The following is a 20353-nucleotide window of genomic DNA, read 5'->3' as shown; positions in this document are numbered from 1 at the left end:
TATTGGTGGACTGAGGCATTATGACATCACAATATTAGCTCTGGTTACAAGAGACTACTACTACTACTTATCACTTCTATAGCGCTACAAGGCGTACGCAGCGCTGCACAAACATAGAAGAAAGACAGTCCCTGCTCAAAGAGCTATGTAATAAAAGTGAGCCAAGTATAGGACAATCAAGCCATTGTGACATCACTGATGAGGTTGGCTCTTATTGGTGGACTGAGGCATTATGACATCACAATATTAGCTCTGGTTACAAGAGACTACTACTACTACTTATCACTTCTATAGCGCTACAAGGCGTACGCAGCGCTGCACAAACATAGAAGAAAGACAGTCCCTGCTCAAAGAGCTTACAATCTAATAGACAAAAAATAAATAAAGTAAGCAAATCAAATCAATTAATGTGAACGGGAAGGAAGAGAGGAGGGTAGGTGGAGGCGAGTGGTTACGAGTCAAAAGCAATGTTAAAGAGGTGGGCTTTCAGTCTAGATTTAAAGGTGGCCAAGGTTGGGGCAAGACGTTTATATATTTTGTTCTAGGCACAATGTCCAAAAGACAGTGAATCAGGAAAGGGTAAAGAGGTTAGGCCTCTTCAGCTTGGAAAGGAGACAGCTGAGGGGGGATATGATTTATTTATTTAACACATTTATATCCCACATTATCCCACTTAGTCGCAGGCTCAATATGGCTTACACCATACCATAGAGGTAGGCTCCGGTTCAATAATGCAAATACATAGTACAGTAGAAAGCATGTAATAAACATCAGTATAAAACAACAAGGAAATAAAAGAGGGAAGTTATAGGCCCTGGAGAGACTGGACATCGTTACTCAACTTGGCGGACATTAGGTCATTGGTATCTTTTTAGTCAACACAGCCAAGATCTGTATGTAGGAGGCAGCATTCTATAACAGTGCATTTTTCTCTATGGGGCAATGATTACCTCTAAAATCAACTTCAGGCAATTCATATGGCCTTGAGGCCTACAATCAACCCATGTGACTACTCTACTACTCTACTATCAACAGTGATAGAGCCAGTGGTGGGAGGCGGGACTGGAGGTTGGGAGGCAGGGATAGCGCTGGGCAGACTTATACGGTCTGTGCCAGAGCTGGTGGTGGGAGGCGGGGATAGTGCTGGGCAGACTTATATAGTCTGTGCCAGAGCTGGTGGTTGGGAGGCGGGGCTGGTGGTTGGGAGGCGGGGCTAGTGCTGGGCAGACTTATACGGTCTGTGCCCTGAAGAGCACAGGTACAAATCAAAGTAGGGTATACATAAAAGTAGCACACATGAGTTGTCTTGTTGGGCAGACTGGATGGACCGTGCAGGTCTTTTTCTGCCGTCATCTACTATGTATGTAACAGTAACTTGACAAGTCTTGGAAAGGAAATGATACAACCTTTGCTACCAACACTGACTTTTTGAGCACAAACCCCCCTACTTCTAACTCAAATTTGGCAATTATGCACACAGAAAGCTTGTATTTCATAGAAGGGATGGTGGGTGTACAGAAAGGCCTCCTTCTGGGGGAAAAAAATCAAGAAATCCTATAATAAGCACAGAGGGTCTCTACCAGTGAAGAAGTTAGAGGAAGCCAGAGATTAACTAAGGGTTGCGGTACTGCACCAGAAAATAAACTGGGCAGACTGCTCCTTGTGAATCTGGGCAAGTCACCTAACCCTCCATTTTTATTTATTTATTTATTGCATTTGTATCCCACATTATCCCACCTCTTTGCAGGCTCAATGTGGCTTACAATTCGTCATGGATACTGGAAATAGAAGAGAATATACATTTGGTTTTACAGAGGGTTATGGGTTACATGGTGGTAAGATACATGAAAGTATTAAAGCAAAAGGCATTAAATGACATTTCTGGATATATTAAGGATAGTACAGTTACATGTGTTGACCGTTATAATATATCTTGTCAAAGAGATACGTTTTCAATAATTTACGGAATTTGGTCAATTCATAAACCGTTTTCAGGTCGCGTGGCAACGCGTTCCAGAGCTGCGTGCAGATCACCAATGTGGCCGCGCAGGCTTCTGCTTCTGTGAGTCTGACGTCCTGCACATACGTGCAGGACATCAGACTCACAGAAACAGAAGCCTTCGCAGCCTTCTACATGGAATGTTGCTAGTGGAATAGCAACATTCCATGTAGAATCTCCAATAGTAGCAACATTCCATGTAGAATCTCCAATAGTATCTATTTTATTTTTGTTACATTTGTATCCTGCGCTTTCCCACTCATGGCAGGCTCAAAGCGGCTTACATGGGGCAATGGAGGGTTAAGTGACTTGCCCAGAGTCACAAGGAGCTGCCTGTGCCTGAAGCGGGAATTGAACCCAGTTCCCCAGGACCAAAGTCCACCACTCTAACCACTAGGCCACTCCTCCTGCCTAAAGGGCATAAACTGACCTCAGTTCCATCTTGTTACATCTTGACTCGTATCAAAAGGTCTGAAATACAAATCAATGCACGCATCTACCTTTTCTTATATGCATGCATTGATTTGTATTTCAGACCTTTACACTTGGGAGGATGCAAATTGAGGGGTGTGCGAGAAGATTTTTTTGCGTTCCTGGGTGGTAGTTCTATTAGGTCTGACATGTAGGCTCCAGGTACAAAATAAGTACCTGTACGTAATATGTAAACCTCTTTGATTGTAAACACAGAAAGGAGGTATATCAAAGTCTAGTTGCTTATCTCCCTCTTGGGCCTCTAGCTGTGGGGTCCTGCAGGGATCACCTCATAGTAACATAGTAGATGACGGCAGAAAAAGACCTGGACGGTCCATCCAGTCTGCCCAAGAAGATAAATTCATATGTGCTACTTTTTTATTTGTACTGTCCTCTTCAGTGCACAGACCGTATAAGTCTGGCCAGCCCTATCCCCGCCTCCCAACCACCAACCCCGCCTCCCAACCACCAGCTCTGGCACAGACCCTATAAATCTGCCCAGCACTATCCCTGCCTCCCACCACCGGCTCTGGCACAGACCATATAAGTCTGCCCAGCACTATCCCCGCCGCCCAACCACCAGCCCCGGCACAGACCGTATAAGTCTGGCCAGCCCTATCCCCGCCTCCCAACCACCAACCCCGCCTCCCACCACCAGCTCTGGCACAGACCGTATAAGTCTGCCCAGCACTATCCCCGCCGCCCAACCACCAGCCCCGGCACAGACTGTATAAGTCTGCCCAACACTATCCCCGCCGCCCAACCACCAGCCCCAGCACAGACTGTATAAGTCTGCCCAACACTATCCTCGCCTCCCAACCACCAACCCCGCCTCCCACCACCAGCTCTGGCACAGACCGTATAAGTCTGCCCAGCACTATCCCTGTCACCCACCACCGGCTCTGGCACAGACCGTATAAGTCTGCCCAGCACTATCCCCGCCTCCCAACCACCAACCCCGCCTCCCACCACCAGCTCTGGCACAGACTGTATAAGTCTGCCCAACACTATCCTCGCCTCCCAACCACCAACCCCGCCTCCCACCATCAGCCCCGGCACAGACCGTATAAGTCTGCCCAACACTATCCTCGCCTCCCAACCACTAGCCCCGGCACAGTCCATATAAGTCTGCCCAACACTATCCTCGCCTCCCAACCATCAACCCCGCCTCCCACCACCGGCTCTGGCACAGACCGTATAAGTCTGCCCAGCACTAGTCCCTCCTCCCAACCACCAGCTCTGCCACCCATTCTAGGCTAAGGTCCTGAGGCCTCTGTCACCATTACTCAATATTATGATGGCCTCATTAGGATATATATTGGAATCTCATGGTTATTGGTCCTTTATGTATACAGATGATGTTACAATTTATATCCCTTTCAATAATGACAAGAAATCCTTCCCATGGTGGAAAAAAAGTCTAGACCTTATGGAATCCTGGATTCCAATTTGAAGTTGAAACTTAACAGGGATAGAACAACATTTCTAATATTAACCAACACATTTCTTCCCATACCTCAAAAAAAAAAATACATAATCGACGATAAATCGTACTCTCTTCACCAAACAATGAACATTTGGGGCTTCCTATATTTTGAACCCTACATTTCAAAGATGGTATCCAGCATCTTCCACACTGTGGAATTTGAAAAGCTTAAGACCTTTCTTCCCCAGTTCAGTCTTCCGTACTATCACTCAATGCTTAGAACTTTCCAAGTTCAATTACTTTAACGCAATCTACACATGAATCAAGACCACTCTTCTTAGAAAGCTGCAAACTGCCCAAAATACTGAAAAACTGCAACCCGGTATGAGAATGCTTCTCCTAATCTTTTGAAATTACACTGGCTCCCCCCATAAAAGAATCACCTTCAAAATTTGTGTATTAGTTTACCAAATCTTATCTGACTTGTCACCCTCTTATATGCAGCACCTAATTAATTGTCTTCACGTCATGTATCACCAGCATCCAGAGATTATATCACATTCCACTTCACCAGTTGAAAAAAGGTACTACACAAGTCTATTTACAATGCTGACTTCTTAGTATTATTAATCATTTCTATAGCGCTACAAGGCATACGCAGCGCTATACATCAAAGAGCTTACAATCTAGATAAGACAGGTAAACAGACAGAACGATTAAGGGTAAGGGAATAAATAGGTGGGGATAAAGGACAGGGCAAGTGAGTAGTGGTTAGGAGTCAAAAGCAGTGGTAAAGAGGTGGGCTTTAAGTTTGGACTTGAAAACGGCCAAGGACGGGGCTAGACGCACAGGCTTGGGAAGTCTATTCCAGGTGTGAGGTGCAGCAAGACAAAAGGAACGGAGTCTAGAAATAGCAGTAGAGGAGAAGGGGACGGATAAGAGAGATTTATCTACAGAACGGAGTACCGGAGGGGGGGGCGTAGGGAGAGACAAGAGTGGAGAGGTCCTGGGGAGCGGCAGAGTGAATGCACGTATAGGTCAATAAGAGAAGCTTGAACTGAATATAGAAACGGATAATGATGCCAGTGAAGTGACTTAAGGAGGGGGCTAATGTGAGCATAGCGACTTTGGCGGAAAATAAGTCGCTGTACCAAAGTACTAAGGGCTCCTTTGGCTAAGAAGCAATAAGCCCAATGAGGGCTTACCGCTTGCTATTTAGGAAGTACTGCCAGGCTAGCGCAGCAGCCTGGCGGTACTTCCCACCCCTACCATGCCATCATTTCCGGCGCTATGCAAATTTGTAGTGCCGGATAATACCTGGCAGTAACCGGGCAGTGCTGCGCGCTGCCCAGTTACTGCCAGGTTAACACGGGTGCCCTTACCGCCACCCTACTTGCTATGGTAAAAGGGGGCCTCGGCACGTGTGTAATGCACGCGCTGATGCCATCATAGGCCCCTTTTTGCCGCAGCTTGGTAAAAGGGGGCCTAAGTATTGAATTCACTACCAAAACAACTGATATCTGTGTTTCCATAAGCTACTGAAAGAGTTTTTTTTTTGTACCCCGTGCTTTCCCACTCATGGCAGGCTCAATGCGGCTTACAGGTACTTATTTGTACCTGGGGCAATGGAGGGTTAAGTGACTTGCCCAGAGTCACAAGGAGCTGCCTGTGCCTGAAGTGGGAATCAAACTCAGTTCCTGAGGACCAAAGTCCACCACCCTAACCACCAGGCTACTCCTCCACTAGCAACATTCCATGTAGAAGTCGGCCCTTGCAGATCACCAATGTGGCCGCGCAGGCTTCTGCTTCTGTGAGTCTGACGTCCTGCACGTGCAGAACGTCAGACTCACAGAAACAGAAGCCTGCGCAGCCTTCTACATGGAATGTTGCTGGTAGAATCTCCGATAGTAGCAACATTCCATGTAGAATCTCCAATAGTATCTATTTTATTTTTGTTACATTTGTACCCTGCGCTTTCCCACTCATGGCAGGCTCAATGCGGCTTACATGGGGCAATGGAGGGTTAAGTGACTTGCCCAGAGCCACAGGGAGCTGCCTGTGCCTGAAGCGGGAATTGAACCCAGTTTCCCAGGACCAAAGTCCACCACTCTAACCACTAGGCCACTCCTCCTGCCTAAAGGGCATAAACTGACCTCAGTTCCATCTTGACTCGTATCAATTACTCTCCAATTTTGCTTCAATGGGTCATTCGAATTCTGACCGTACTAAATAATTTCATATTGTTTAAATTACTGGATTGTTTCCTTATATCAATGTTTGTTACTCGTGAGCCTCATTGAACTCGATCTCGTTTGGAATAATGTGGGATACGAAGGTCATAAATAAATAAATAAAAATCCCCTCCCCTTTCCCCTTTCCCCTTTCCCTTCATTATATTCTCTGTTTCTACATACCAAGATTATGATCCATAAACTAACAAAAACCAGCAGTCTTTCTTTAAACAGACAAAAAAAAAAAAAAAGTACAGATTTAAGCCTAAACTTTCATTACACTAGCTCAATACCAAACTCTTTTCAAGGTTGGTTAGATCCAGCCAGAATGATTGTTTTCATCTCTCCCATACAACTGTTCCTCATGTGAGTAAGACATTAGCAGTATTCCGATCTAAAACAGCAGAGAACAAAAGAAAAAAAATCCTATAATAATAAAAAAAAATGCCTTTAATTAAATGAGATTGCCACTCTGGGATCAAGCCTTCATGCCTGTCAGCTTAATCTTACAATAAATATCTCAAGCGCTGAGCCCCACTGGTGTCACTCTCACACAGGCAAGGCAGGCTGGGTAACCCCCAGGCATCTTGACAGCGACATAATGTCCAAATTGTTCTGTGGGTGAATGGTTACGCTTGCGTGAAAGAAAATATTAATGCTTGGAATTAAATAGAACAGCAAAGACAATTTACAAAGTAAAACAGGGAAAAGTGTCAAGTTAGCACAATATTGACTGTTGCAGAGCCATACTGATAGTAAAATGCACGCACTGGTTTTCAGACCTGGAATTTCACTATCCCATGGAGGAGTAGCTTAATGGTTAGAGCAGGAAGCTGGGGACTGGCGGGCCCAGGTTCAAATCCCATGGAAGTTCCTTGTGGCCTTGGGCAAGTCACTTAACCCTCCATGCATTGGGAGCAGGGGCGTAGCTAGGGGGGGGGAGGCACGGGGGGGGGGGGGCACAGGCCCACGCAAATTATGTCCGGGCCCCTGGTTTATTTTTGTTTTTATTATTTTTGTTACATTTCTACCCCGCGCTTTCCCACTCATGGCAGGCTCAATGTGGCTTACATGGGGCAATGGAGGGTTAAGTGACTTGCCCAGAGTCACAAGGAGCTGCCTGTGCCTGAAGTGGGAATCAAACTCAGTTCCTCAGTTCCCCAGGACCAAAGACCACCACCCTAACCACTAGGCCACTCCTCCTCCACTGTTGCTACTGTTTGAGATTCTACATGGAATGTTGCTATTCCACTAGCAACATTCCATGTAGAAGTCGGCCCTTGCAGATCACCAATGTGGCCGCACAGGCTTCTGCTTCTGTGAGTCTGTGCAGCCTTCTACATGGAATGTTGCTAGTGGAATAGCAACATTCCATGTAGAATCTCCAATAGTATCTATTTTATTTTTGTTACATTTGTACCCTGCGCTTTCCCACTCATGGCAGGCTCAATGCGGCTTACATGGGGCAATGGAGGGTTAAGTGACTTGCCCAGAGTCACAAGGAGCTGCCTGTGCCTGAAGTGGGAATCAAACTCAGTTCCTCAGGACCAAAGTCCACCACCCTAACCACTAGGCCACTCCTCCACTCCCCAACCCCCGCCAGCCGAAGCCTTCTTCAGCAATGCCCGTCTACGGCGCAGCCGCGTTCCTGCCCTGCTCTTCTTGCTCCTCCTGTCCTGTGCACACTGACGCTCCTTCTCAGTTTCACATAAAGGAGCGTCAGCGTGCACAGGACAGGAGGAGCAAGAAGAGCAGGGCAGGAACACAGCTGTGCCAGAGATGGCACTGAAGAAGGCTTCAGCTGGCGGGGTTGGGGACCCCCGCCAGCAAAGGTATTTGCGACTGCGAGGAGAGAGGAGGCGCGAGGCAGTGGTGGGGGGGGGGGGAGGTGAGGCAAAGCGAGGTGTGGTGGTGGGAGGACGGTGGGGCGGCACTCAAAATGTGCTCCCAACCTCGGGATCTGGCCCCCTCCCACTGTAAGATCTGGCTACGCCCCTGACTGGGAGAAGGCAACGGCAAACCATTCCCATATCATTGCTAGAAACCCACAAGGGAGGGTCCCTCATTGAGCGGTCACCAGCTCTCAACTCTGACTCACGGGCAAATCTGGATTTCACTATCAGAGCAAAGGATGCGCAAAACCATTTGAGTCAAACTCACAACCAGGTTCCTTTCAGGCAAGTTCAAAATACCCTGGCCCAAGATTTATAGGGAAAGGCTGTAGGATTCTTCCCCTTAAAGCATTTTTCATTAAATTTGAACAGATGCACTAGAAGATTTTGACAGATCCACTATGAAATGTACTCGTTATGGTTTTTAAAACAGTTCAGAATTGCTAACAGAATTGCTCTTGCAAAGCTTTATTTATGGGCATTCTATATAGTACGCCTTGAGATCTGAACCGCTAACAATGCGCGTAACTTAGCAAGCTTAACAAGTTAATGAGCGCTGCTAACCGCACTTAACAAGCAATAATGAGCACTAATTGACACCGATGGGAATTTACACACACAACTCGCTAAGCGTATTCTGTAATGAAGTGTGCCGAAGTTCTAATGCACGAAGGCAAAAAGGGATGTGGTTATGGGTGGGGAAATGGGTGTTTAGTGTGTGTTCCAAAGTTTAAGTACCTAGTTATAGCCCAGTGCAACTAAATCTATGCACAAAGATTTACGCCATGTTTTCATTTGTGTAAATGGATCCACATAGATTTAGGCACTAAAATATCAACTAAGCATTAGGCTATTCTTCCATGGGAGACCATAGGATGCCTGAGGATACAGGAGGGAGATCTGCCGGGAGTCTTCAGCACTGGGATAGGAGATAGAAAACAGAGAGTAGGGTTAAATGGTCGGTATTCTCAATGGAGAAGGGTAGTTAGTGGGGTTCCCCAGGGGAGTGTGCTGGGACCACTGCTTTTTAACATATTTATAAATGACCTAGAGATGGGAGTAACTAGTGAGGTAATTAAATTTGCTGATGACACAAAGTCATTCAAAGTCGTTAAATCGCGGGAGGATTGTGAAAAATTACAAGAGGACCTTACGAGACTGGGAGACTGGGCGTCTAAATGGCAGATGACGTTTAATGTGAGCAAGTGCAAAGTGATGCATGTGGGAAAGAGGAACCCGAATTGTAGCTACGTCATGAAAGGTTCCACATTAGGAGTCACCGACCAAGAAAGGGACCTAGGTGTCGTTGTTGATGATACGTTGAAACCTTCTGCTCAGTGTGCAGCTGCGGCTAAGAAAGCAAATAGAATGTTAGGTATTATTAGGAAAGGAATGGAAAACAAAAATGAGGATGTTATAATGCCTTCATATCGCTCCATGGTGCGACCGCACCTCAAATATTGTGTTAAATTCTGGTCGCCGCATCTCAAAAAAAGATATAGTGGAATTAGAAAAGGTGCAGAAAAGGGTGACGAAAATGATTAAGGGGATGGGATGACTTCCCTATGAGGAAAGGCTAAAGCGGCTAGGGCTCTTCAGCTTGGAGAAAAGGCAGCTGAAGGGAGCTATGATAGAGGTCTATAAAATAATGAGTGGAGTTGAACGGGTAGATGTGAAGCGTCTGTTCACGCGTTCCAAAAATACTAGGACTAGGGGGCATGCGATGAAGCTACAGTGTAGTAAATTTAAAAGGAATCGGCGAAAATTTTTCTTCACTCAACGTGTAATTAAACTCTGGAATTTGTTGCCAGAGAATGTAGTAAAGGCGGTTATGTTAGCAGTTTTAAAAAGGTTTGGATGGCTTCCTAAAGGAAAAGTCCATAGGCCATTATTAAATTGGACTTAGGGAAAATCCACCATTTCTGAGATAAGCAGTATAAAATGTTTTGTACTTTTTTGGGATCTTGCCAGGTATTTGTGACCTGGATTGGCCACTGTTGGAAACAGGATGCTGGGCTTGATGGACCTTTGGTCTGTCCCAGTATGGAAATACTTATGTACTTATGGCCCCATTACTCTGGAACAGTATATCTCTTGCCTTTCACTCTAAACCCTCATTAACAAATTTTTTAATTGATCGTAAAACCTATTTTTTCCCAAGGCCTTTACTGCTATTTTGTCCATATGAGCCATTTTGTTGATTTTCCTGATACACAATTAGAGAACAATTAGCGCGAACTAAATGCCATGCAGCCCATAGAAATATAATGGGCTGCATAGCATTTAGCACACGCTAAATCCATAACAATTGCCATATATCTAAGCCGAGTATCCCACTTCCAACAGTGGCCAATTCAAGTCACAAGTACCTGGCAGAAACCCAATTAGTAGCAACATTCCATGTAGAATCTCAGAGTAGCAACATTCCATATAGAACCCCAAAGAGTAGCAACATTCCGTGTAGAACTCCAAGGAGTGGCAACATTCCATGTAGAACTCCAAGAAGTGGTAACATTCCATGCTATCAATCCTGGGGCAAGCAGTGGCCTCTCCTATGTCCACCTCAATAAAAGACTGTGGACATTTCCTCCAGGAAATCTGTTAACACACCTTAGTAAAAGGACGCCATAGTAGGGAAGCATTCACCAAAAGGAAAGAAAATTCACTAAAAAGACTATTCAAACCAAAGAACTAAAGTGCTTTGAGATTTGGAACTGTAGAACGCATTACCAAAAGCCTTGAAAACTACGAACGACCACCTAAACTTCTGGAAAACACTAAAAACTAACCTGTTTAAAAAGGCATACCCTACCGATCCAACTTAAATGCCTGATCTCTGCAACACAACAAAACTAAAGAACGTAATGGACATAACACAGCTCTTCCGTTGTACGATTCCCTAGTGTGGCTGTGCCACATGAACTTTATCTTCCCACAACACCACTTTGTATTTGTTAACACCGGAGTCTGTAACGCCTCTCCGGCACTATGTAAGCCACATTGACCCTACAAATAGGTGGGAAAATGTGGGATATAAATGTAACAAATAAATAAATAAATTTTTGCAAAAATGTAAAACTCAGTTAAAACCCCACAACCGATTTGAAGACAAGTTGGCCTACCAAATTTTTTAGATAACATTCTTCACTTTTTAGAAGCTGCAGAAAGCAGAAAACGTGGTTGAAAGATGCACAGTTGAAAAGTCAAATAAGAAAACTTTCAGATTTTATGCTCTTTTTATGACCTGAAACACAGGTCTGACCCCTCACCAGCCATACTGATGTCTACATTGAGGAACTGCCCTGTCAACATCTTTTCTTGTGATGTTTACAATTTCCACAAGGTGGCAGCATTACAATAACTTTAGCACATGCCACTCTGGCTACACATTCACTTCCATTTCCTTTCACAATGGTTAATGAGTTTGTGGAGGTATGTGCCATGGTAAATACTTTACAACAGCAGTTCTTAACTTGCTTGGAGAAAAGGCGGCTGAGGGGAGATATGATAGAGGTCTATAAAATAATGAGTGGAGTTGCCGATTTTGATGCCCAGATTTGAGCACCATGACTTATACCTGCTGTAATACATAAGTGCATAAGCATTGCCATACTGGGACAGACCAAAGGTCCATCAAGCCCAGAATCCTGTTTCCAACAGTGGCCAGTCCAGGTCACAAGTACCTGGCAAGATCCCAGAACAATACAATACATTTTATGCTGCTTACTCTAGAAATAAGCAGTGGATTTTCCTCAAGTCCATTCTAATAATGTTCTATGGACTTTTCCTGTAGGAAGCCATCCAAACCTTTTTTTTTTTAACCCTGCTAACCTAACTGCTTTTACCACATTCTCTGGCAACGAATATCACATCTACCTCATCTGACCACAACACAATCTTGTATTTGTTACCAATCGTAATGGCAAATACCTTACGGTTACTTGTAAGCCACATTGCGCCTGCAAATAGGTGGGAAAATGTGGGGTATAAATGTAACAAATAAATAAATAAATAAATAAATGTACTATGCTGAAGTAAAAAGTGTCCTGCGCTAGTGTGAGCGCATGAAATTGGTGCACACTGGGCCTTTTTTTAACTACAGCAGGTAAAAAGGCCTTTTTTTAATGTGCAGTAAATGGCCATACGCTAATATGAAGACTGTCTTTCTTCTGTATGTGCAGCGCTACGCACGCTTTGTAGCGCTATAAAAATGCTAAATAGTAGTAGTAGTAGTGAGCGGCTATTTACTGCCTGAGCCCTTAACTCCACCTATTTACTTGGCGGAAAGAGTTCACAAGCTACTCGTGCGATAATCAGGCAGCGCGCACCAATGTGGCTGCACTGCTGATTACCGCCGGGATCTATTTTCTAACACGGGGAAACAGCGCATGCCAACTTTGGAACTACTGCCAGGTGCCTGCGCTACCCTGGCGGTAGAGTCAATTTGGCACATGCTACCTAAGCGTTAGCTCTACTGCGACTTAGTAAACGGGTCCCTAAGTTATATGCATAACTGACTCTACTCTATAACTGGACGTGTAATTGTGTACCTATCTTTAGACGTCATTTATAGAATCTGGGGCAGAGTGCACACTCTTTCTCACTACTGTGCACTATTATCAGTATTGTTAATACTATTATCACTATTGTTTCAAATAACAGCCCATCCTTATTCTCAACTAGTGTGTCAGTGCATGCTGGTGTTTCACAATGATCTAGTAGGTGCACCTCCAAATTTTGACATGCTTTCCTTAACAACCACGTGTGCTTCCAGGGTAGGCATCACATAAAACAGGAGCCAGGTACTTGAAATCCCCATAACCACTCTAATTCTATAAGCCATGCTCTCCATGCTGTTCCTACTTGTTCTGATTGTACTATTCAGGGGGACCATGCATATGAACATGGTCCATCAGGTGTGTCACACGAGAACGGTTGAGGAGTGCTGGTTGCATCTTTCTAAAGTCAGGAAGAGGTGAGATCTTTCAACAGAAACTAGTAAACACAGAAACAACACTTCAGCCTTTAATGTACTGGAAAATCAAACACAGCCTTTTAAGCTATTAGGCCACGGTCCAGAGAACTCAATTACTGTAGAGTTAAGACTATATACAGTATGGTGTACATCAATACAGACTCAACCTAGTTGAATTAAGTCTGTTAGCATCATTCCTACCTTCCTAGACATACCGTATTTTTCAGACTATAAGACGCACTGGACCATAAGACGCACCTAGGTTTTAGAGGAGGAAAATAGGGAAAAATCTTTGAAGCAAAAAGTGTGGCGGAGATCTGCTGGAGGACCACAGGTTGTGCAACACTCTTGTATGGGGACAGCAGTTTTGCACAACCTGTGTGGCTCTGCGGTGGAATTTGTCCTCCCCTGCCATCCATGTCCAACGATTCTCCTCTCTCCCCCCTGCCCTCCCCTCCATGTCCAGCAATTCTCCTCCCCTCCCCATGCCCAGCGATTCGTTCAAACCCCCGCCCACCTGCCTGCCTGTCCACCCTCAGCTCCCCGACCTTCCGGTTCATGTAACCGTGCTCCCTGCCTTGAAATCTTTAATTTACATATCCAAAGTCGCAGCGAACCAGCAGTAAGTAAAAGCAGCAGGCAGGCAGGCTCGCCTCCTCGTCACTTCCCTTCCCTCTCAGCACGGTCCGCCCTCGCGGAAAGGAAGTTACATCAGAGGAAGGCGGGACGCGCTGAGAGGGAAGGGAAGCGACGAGAAGGCGAGCCTGCCTGCTGCTTTTACTGCTGGTTTGCGGCGACTTCGGGTAAATTTAAGATTTCAAAACAGGGAGCATGGGTGCCCTGGCCCCCCCCCCCAGCCCGAGCAGGTACGCTACATTCTAAGACGCACCCACATTTTCCTCCCACATTTGGGGGGGAAAAAAGTGCGTCTTATAGTCCGAAAAATACGGTACTTAAGAGCAGAATTAAATTTAACATGCTGTTTTGCTTTATTATTCTTTCACAAAGCAAAATTGAATTTATTTATTTGGATTTTGCTCACACTTTTTCAGTAGTAGCTCAAAGTGAGTTATATACAGGTACACTGGGTATTTTCCTGTCCCTGGAGGGTTTACAATCTAAGGGGCCCTTGTACTAATCCATGTAGGCGCGTACGCGTGCCCTACGCGCATCAATTTACACTAGGTTTTCAGAGGCATAAATGGCCACACCTATGCACTACTGGAAGCCAAAACTCTCGCTATCGGGGGTTTTGAAGGCGATGACGAAATGGAGCTCTGTAGAGCCATCGATTGGAGAGTTTTGGCTTCCAATCTTTTGAACTTTAAGGTAAGCAACTTGGACTTATCATTATTGAATAACGTCATGTTTTTTGCATTTGTATCTGGAGCCTCTTTTCTGTTCCTTTTTGGGGATATTTTTCTTGATTTTGGGATGGTTTAATTGATTTCACTATTGCACATATATGGAAAAGGTGAACTCGAGGATGTATCTAGGCATCAAATGTTAGAGCATGAAACAAATTGCTCAGAGTTCTTGCTGCCTTAGCAAGATTTAGACACTGGGTACGTCAGAGCTTAGATAACTGAGTCACCTTTTTCCTCACATTTTACTTATTTGTATGGTATTTTCATCCCTAGTTTGTTTGCGGGATAGTTTCTTGTTGTTATATTTTATACATTCCTTTATGGTGGTTTTGTTTTTTGAACAAAAATAAAATAACAAAATCAATGTGAGAGCAAGCATGAATAGAGAATGGTGTCCTGGGTGGGGGTCTCCTCCAAAAATGCATATGGCCCAGCTACTCAGGTACATTTAGATTGATTCATCTACCTTCCCACTTCCTGCAACCCCCCCCCCCCCAAAAAAAAAACCCTCTTCACTCAGTTTGTTTCCCCACTCCCCAGCTTGTTACCCCATTCTCGCTCTTCCCCAATATGAATTCCCCTAAACCCTATTAAGTTGGCTCAACTTAACAAATTCATTCAAAAATTTTCCATACTACAAGAATCACAATCAGGCTTTCGACCTGCACATAGCACTGAGACAGTACTACTCACCCTCATAACCAAGTTCAAACAAGAAATTGCATTTGGTAAAAACATACTTCTTCTTCAATTCGACCTATCCAGTGCATTCGACATGGTAAACCACGATATCCTCACAAAACTAATGGACAAACTAGGGATCGGCGGAAACATAATTAAATGGATAAAAAGTTTCATCACCACCAGAACCTACCAAGTCAAATCAACCTCATCTATATCATCCGCGTGGTCTTCTCAATGCGGAGTCCCCCAAGGATCGCCTTTATCCCCAATCCTCTTCAATCTTATGATGATTCCTCTGGCTAAATCCTTATCCAAAGCTGGTCTAAACCCCTTCATCTATGCAGATGATGTCACCATATTCATCCCTTTCAAATCCAACCTTGCAGAAATCTCTGAAAGAATAATTACCGGAATGAACATATTAGCTTCCTGGGTCAATGCCTTCAAAATGAAATTGAATAAAGAAAAAACTCAATGTTTAATCTTATCATCAAAACACTCCACTCTACTCCCAACCACTCTGGTCACCCCCGATGTGACAATCCCGATATCCGACAATTTAAAAATCTTAGGAGTAACGTTGGACAACTATCTGACTCTAGAAAATCACGCAAAAGCAATAACGAAAAAGATGTTCAACATGATGTGGGTACTGAAAAGAGTAAAACCATTCATCCCTCTAAAAACTTTCCGCAACTTGGTACAATCCACAGTACTCACCCACGCCGATTACTGCAAATAGCATCTTCATTGGTTGCACTACCCAAATACTGAAAAAACTCCAAACCGCCCAAAACACGGCAGCCAGACTAATTTTTGGTAAATCAAGATTTGAAAGTGCAACACCACTCCGCGAAAAGCTACGCTGGCTCCCATCAAAGAGCGAATAAATTTCAAAATGCACACACTGATCCACAAGATCCTCCACGGAGAATCTCCAAGCTACATGACTAAATTAATTGACCTCCCAAACAGAAACAGGACCAAATCCTCTCGAACATATCTCAATCTTCATCCTCCAAGTTGCAAAGGCCTCAAATACAAAACCTACTACGCTTCTAACTTTTCTGTGATAGGCAGGCAACTCTGGAACACTATTAGAACAACCAACGAACTTCTACCCTTCCGAAAGTTGCTGAAAACATACCTCTTCAAACGAGCCTATTCGAACGACCCAACTTAATCTAATTACCTAAACCACATCTCTAAACCAAACCACTAGCAATAAGTGCTAACAATTTATTCCTGGGGGAGTGGCGGATACTATTTCCTCGGCCTTTTACCCCTCTCCCCAAGTACACGTTAAAATAAATACACTCACCCCTAACTTCCCATCATGCCTACCCTCAAAAAAGAACTTCCATTTTACAATGCATCCTCCAACCACTACCACAACTCGCAGGACCCATGCAAACAAGATACATCCTATGACCCAGTAGTCCAGAGATGCTCTTGCATTGCCTGCTTGGGGGTCTCCCCCCCCCCCCCCCCCCCCCCCCCCCCCAGTAAGCACAGCCACCAATGGTTCTGTGGCTTCCGAAAATCTAGATCATATCAGGTAAAGTTGGCAGGTTCTCTCTCACCATCCTGGTCTCCTGACTGCAGGGTACCACAGGGCTCGCCGCTATCTGCAATCCTGTTATGAAGGCTCCGTTTGGCGAAAGACTGGAGGCAGCGGAGTTCTGCACTTTCATTTTATGAGGACGATGTCACAATCTATATTCCTTTCAAGACTGATCTTCTAGAAAGTGTCCCTAAAATTGTTGAAATCCTGGGATTCTGAATTTATGTTTAAACAATTTTTTTATTGAACTTTCTGCATATTAACCAACTCAATACAGTTAACAGAACATACTTTCCCAGCAGATCGGTCAATATACATTTGGTGCCTTCTAAAACAGTGTTTATTTGCTTTTGAATTATTGACCCCCCCCCCCCCTTTCCTTCCCCTCCCCTTGAAACTTTAAACATCCTTCTGATCGAATAACAAATATCAACAGTATACGTAACCATTTACGAACATTAAACTCCCAGTCGATAACCATCTTCAATTAAGTATAGAGCAGTGTACTGTTACCAGTTTCTGGGAATGCAGAGTTCCTGGCAGGCCACGAGAACAAAATATTTAGGGATTTGGAGAGGCAGGGGGTGACGCTATTAGAAATTTTTTTACAAAGTGATAGTATTCTGAATTTAAATTGAAGTTAAATAGAGATGAGACTAAATTTCTTGCGATAACCAACTCCTTCAACCGTACCGTAAATAATAATTTTACCATTAACAACATGTCCTACCTCCTAGACACTGTGCTTAGGGTACTGGGTGTATTAATTGACAGTCACCTCACGTTTGAGCCTCAGGCTTCCTCAGTAGTGAAGAGGTGTGGTAGCCATGTTAGCCCACTTTTAAAGGTAATCAATAGAAACAAAACATGGAAAAGAAAATAAGATGATACCTTTTTTATTGGACATAACTTAATACCTTTCTTGATTAGCTTTCAAAGGTTGCCCTTCTTCCGATCTGACAAAGAAGGGCAACCTTCAAAAGCTAATCAAGAAAGGTATTAAGTTATGTCCAATAAAAAAGGTATCCTCTTATTTTCTTTTCCATGTTTTATTTCTATTGATTACCTCAGTAGTGAAAAAATCCTTGAGGTCCCTTTGGAAACTGAGCAGAATCAGATCATATTTTTTCCCTGACATCTTTAAACTGCTAGTTCAATCCTTGGTTTTAACTCAGTTTGATTATTGCAATTCCATCTATGCTGGATGTATGGAGGGTTTCCTAAAACAGCTGCAAATGGCCCAAATTGCAGCAGCTAGGCTTGTCCTCAAAGTATCGGGTTTTAATAGAGCCACTCCACTATTATGTAAGCTGCAGTGGCTGCCCATTAAAGCCAGGATTATTTTTAAATGATGTGGCTTTTTTGTCTTGACACCTGATTGTATGCAGCCTTTAATAACTGTTCCCCTACTCAATATAAGCTTTGGTTCTAGGACTACCTTAGACTTCACCTTCCAGATTGAATGAGAGTGCGTTATCAGTCGGTTCACTTTAGATGCCAAGGTGCTAAGGGGTGGAACTCACTGCCAATGGCAGCCAAGAGTCAGCCTGATTACTTGGTATTTACTACTACTACTACTACTTAACATTTCTAAAGCGCTACTAGGGTTACGCAGCGCTGTACAGTTTAACAAAGAACGCCAGCCCCTGCTCAAATGAGCTTACAATCTAAAAGACAACATTTGCAGTCAGCTTACAATCTAATGGACAACATGTGCAGACAGTCAATTGGGGCAGTCTAGATTTCCTGGATAGAGGTAAAATGATTAGGTGCCGAAGGTGACATTGAAGAGATGGGCTTTGAGTAAGGATTTGAAGATGGGCAGGGAGGGGGCTCTGCGTATGGGGCTCAGGGAGTTTGTTCCAAGCATAGGGAGAGGCAAGGCAGAAAGGGCGGAGCCTGGAGTTGGCGATGGTGGAGAAGGGAGCAGAGAGGAGGGATTTGTCCTGTGAGCGGAGGTTTCGAGTAGGAGCGTAAGGGGAGATAAGGGTAGAGAGGTAGTGAGGGGCTGCAGATTGAGTGCATTTGTAGGTTAGAAGGAGAAGTTTGAACTGTATGCGGTACCTGATTGGAAGCCAGTGAAGTGACTTGAGGAGAGGGATGATATGGGCATATCGGTCTAGGCGGAAGATAAGACGGGCAGCAGAGTTCTGAACGGATTGAAGGGGGGACAGATGGTTAAGTGGGAGGCCAGTGAGGAGTAGGTTGCAGTAGTCAAGGCGAGAGGTAATGAGAGAGTGGATGAGAGTTCGGGTGGTGTGCTCAGAGAGGAAAGGGCGAATTTTGCTGATGTTATAGAGAAAGAAGCAACAGGTCTTGGCTGTCTGCTGGATATGCGCGGAGAAGGAGAGGGAGGAGTCGAAGATGACTCCGAGGTTGCAGGTATATCAGAAAAGACTGAAAACTTTCCTCTTTGAGAGGTTTCTACCCACTGATGGAGTATGATAGGTTGTAAGCGGCCATCAATGGTTTATTATTTAGTTCTTATTTGTACTACTCTGTTCTTACTTGATATTCTGTTTATGGTATTGTAAAACCTTGCTTGTCATTGTATTTATTGTAAGCCACATTGAACTTGAGTATGTTTGGGATAACGCGGGGTATAAATGTCTGCCTGGCTTCAATCTGGCCCAATCTTCTCGGCTGTCGCTCTGCTGTATGCTGTGGAGATCTGTTCGTCTTTCGGCCGGTTCCCTGCTTGCTTTCCCGTTCCCGCCAGCGCCACTGAGGGGAGACCGATGTCAGGAGGGACGGAGTTTAGGCCCTTAGCGCTGCGGTGATTCACCTGTGGTGGACTCTAGCGGGGAGGTGCTGCCGATGGAGGAGACGGGTGGTGAGTGCTACTGGGCACGGAGCTGGATCCATGAGCCACAATTGGCGCTGCGGTCTCATCGCTCGAGGGAAGTCTGCTGCCTCTACTGTCCTCCCGGCGGGCTTTTGGCTGTAGTCCTGGAGCTGTTCCCCCCCCCCCCCCAGCCGTCGCTGGCTCCTCCTCTTCTGTCGGTCCGGCGGAGCAGTAGCGGACAGCGGAGAGCCCAACGGTTGGACATTAGGAGGTGGTCCGTTAGAACCTGCGCTGCCTGGATCCCTTGGATTGATCGGGCAGCTGGTCTTCTCTTCTGTGGCTTCTCTGTGCTTATGATGAAGGGGCCCGTTTCCTCCTGGTTTCCTGCCTTGAGTGTCCTGGCGAGTCAAGACCTGATTTAGAACTCCTGCTTTCTCTTCTTCTTCCTCTTTTGTTTTCTATTTCTACTTATGATATATTGTTTTCTAACTCTCCCCCTCCTTCCCTTATTCCTCCGGTCCTTCTCTTCTGCCATTGTAACTGATTTATTTGTGCATTGTAAGCCGCTTAGAGGCTGCTCTGCGTGGCAATAGGTGGGGTATAAATGGTATAAATAAAAAATAAATAAATAAATAAAATAAATAAACCTCTAGCCAGAGTTGAATGTAAGACAATCTCCAGCTGTAGCTCAGCACTAGGCTCCTTTGATGGGGTCCTGGGAGCTGGTAAAGTTATTTGTTTCGTAAACCAGAGCAGGAAGTGGGGCACTGGGGGAAGATGACTAATATATTTATTTATTTATTTTTATTTTAAACATAAAAAAGGTAGAAAGAGAATTATCTGCTGGCTGAACGTTCAGCTGACGAAAAAGGAAATGGAGAACCAGTAGTATTTATTTCTGTATAAAACTAAATAGCTAAAACTGTAACGTTTTATGGCCAAATCACTCACCGGCTTCT

At 44.7% G+C, this 20353-nt stretch overlaps 1 protein-coding gene across 1 annotated transcript in view; it reads right to left on the bottom strand.

Moving 5' to 3' along the window:
• Nucleotides 1-20353, bottom strand: part of MCTP2 (multiple C2 and transmembrane domain containing 2) — a 376016-nt gene that overhangs the window by 222173 nt on the left and 133490 nt on the right. The gene's annotated exons all lie outside the window — the stretch shown is intronic.

The sequence above is a fragment of the Microcaecilia unicolor genome, chromosome 1, assembly GCF_901765095.1.
Source record: "Microcaecilia unicolor chromosome 1, aMicUni1.1, whole genome shotgun sequence".
NCBI classification, from domain to species: domain Eukaryota; kingdom Metazoa; phylum Chordata; class Amphibia; order Gymnophiona; family Siphonopidae; genus Microcaecilia; species Microcaecilia unicolor.
Note: the sequence above shows the minus strand (reverse complement) of the source record. Positions and strands in the feature narration are given on the sequence as shown.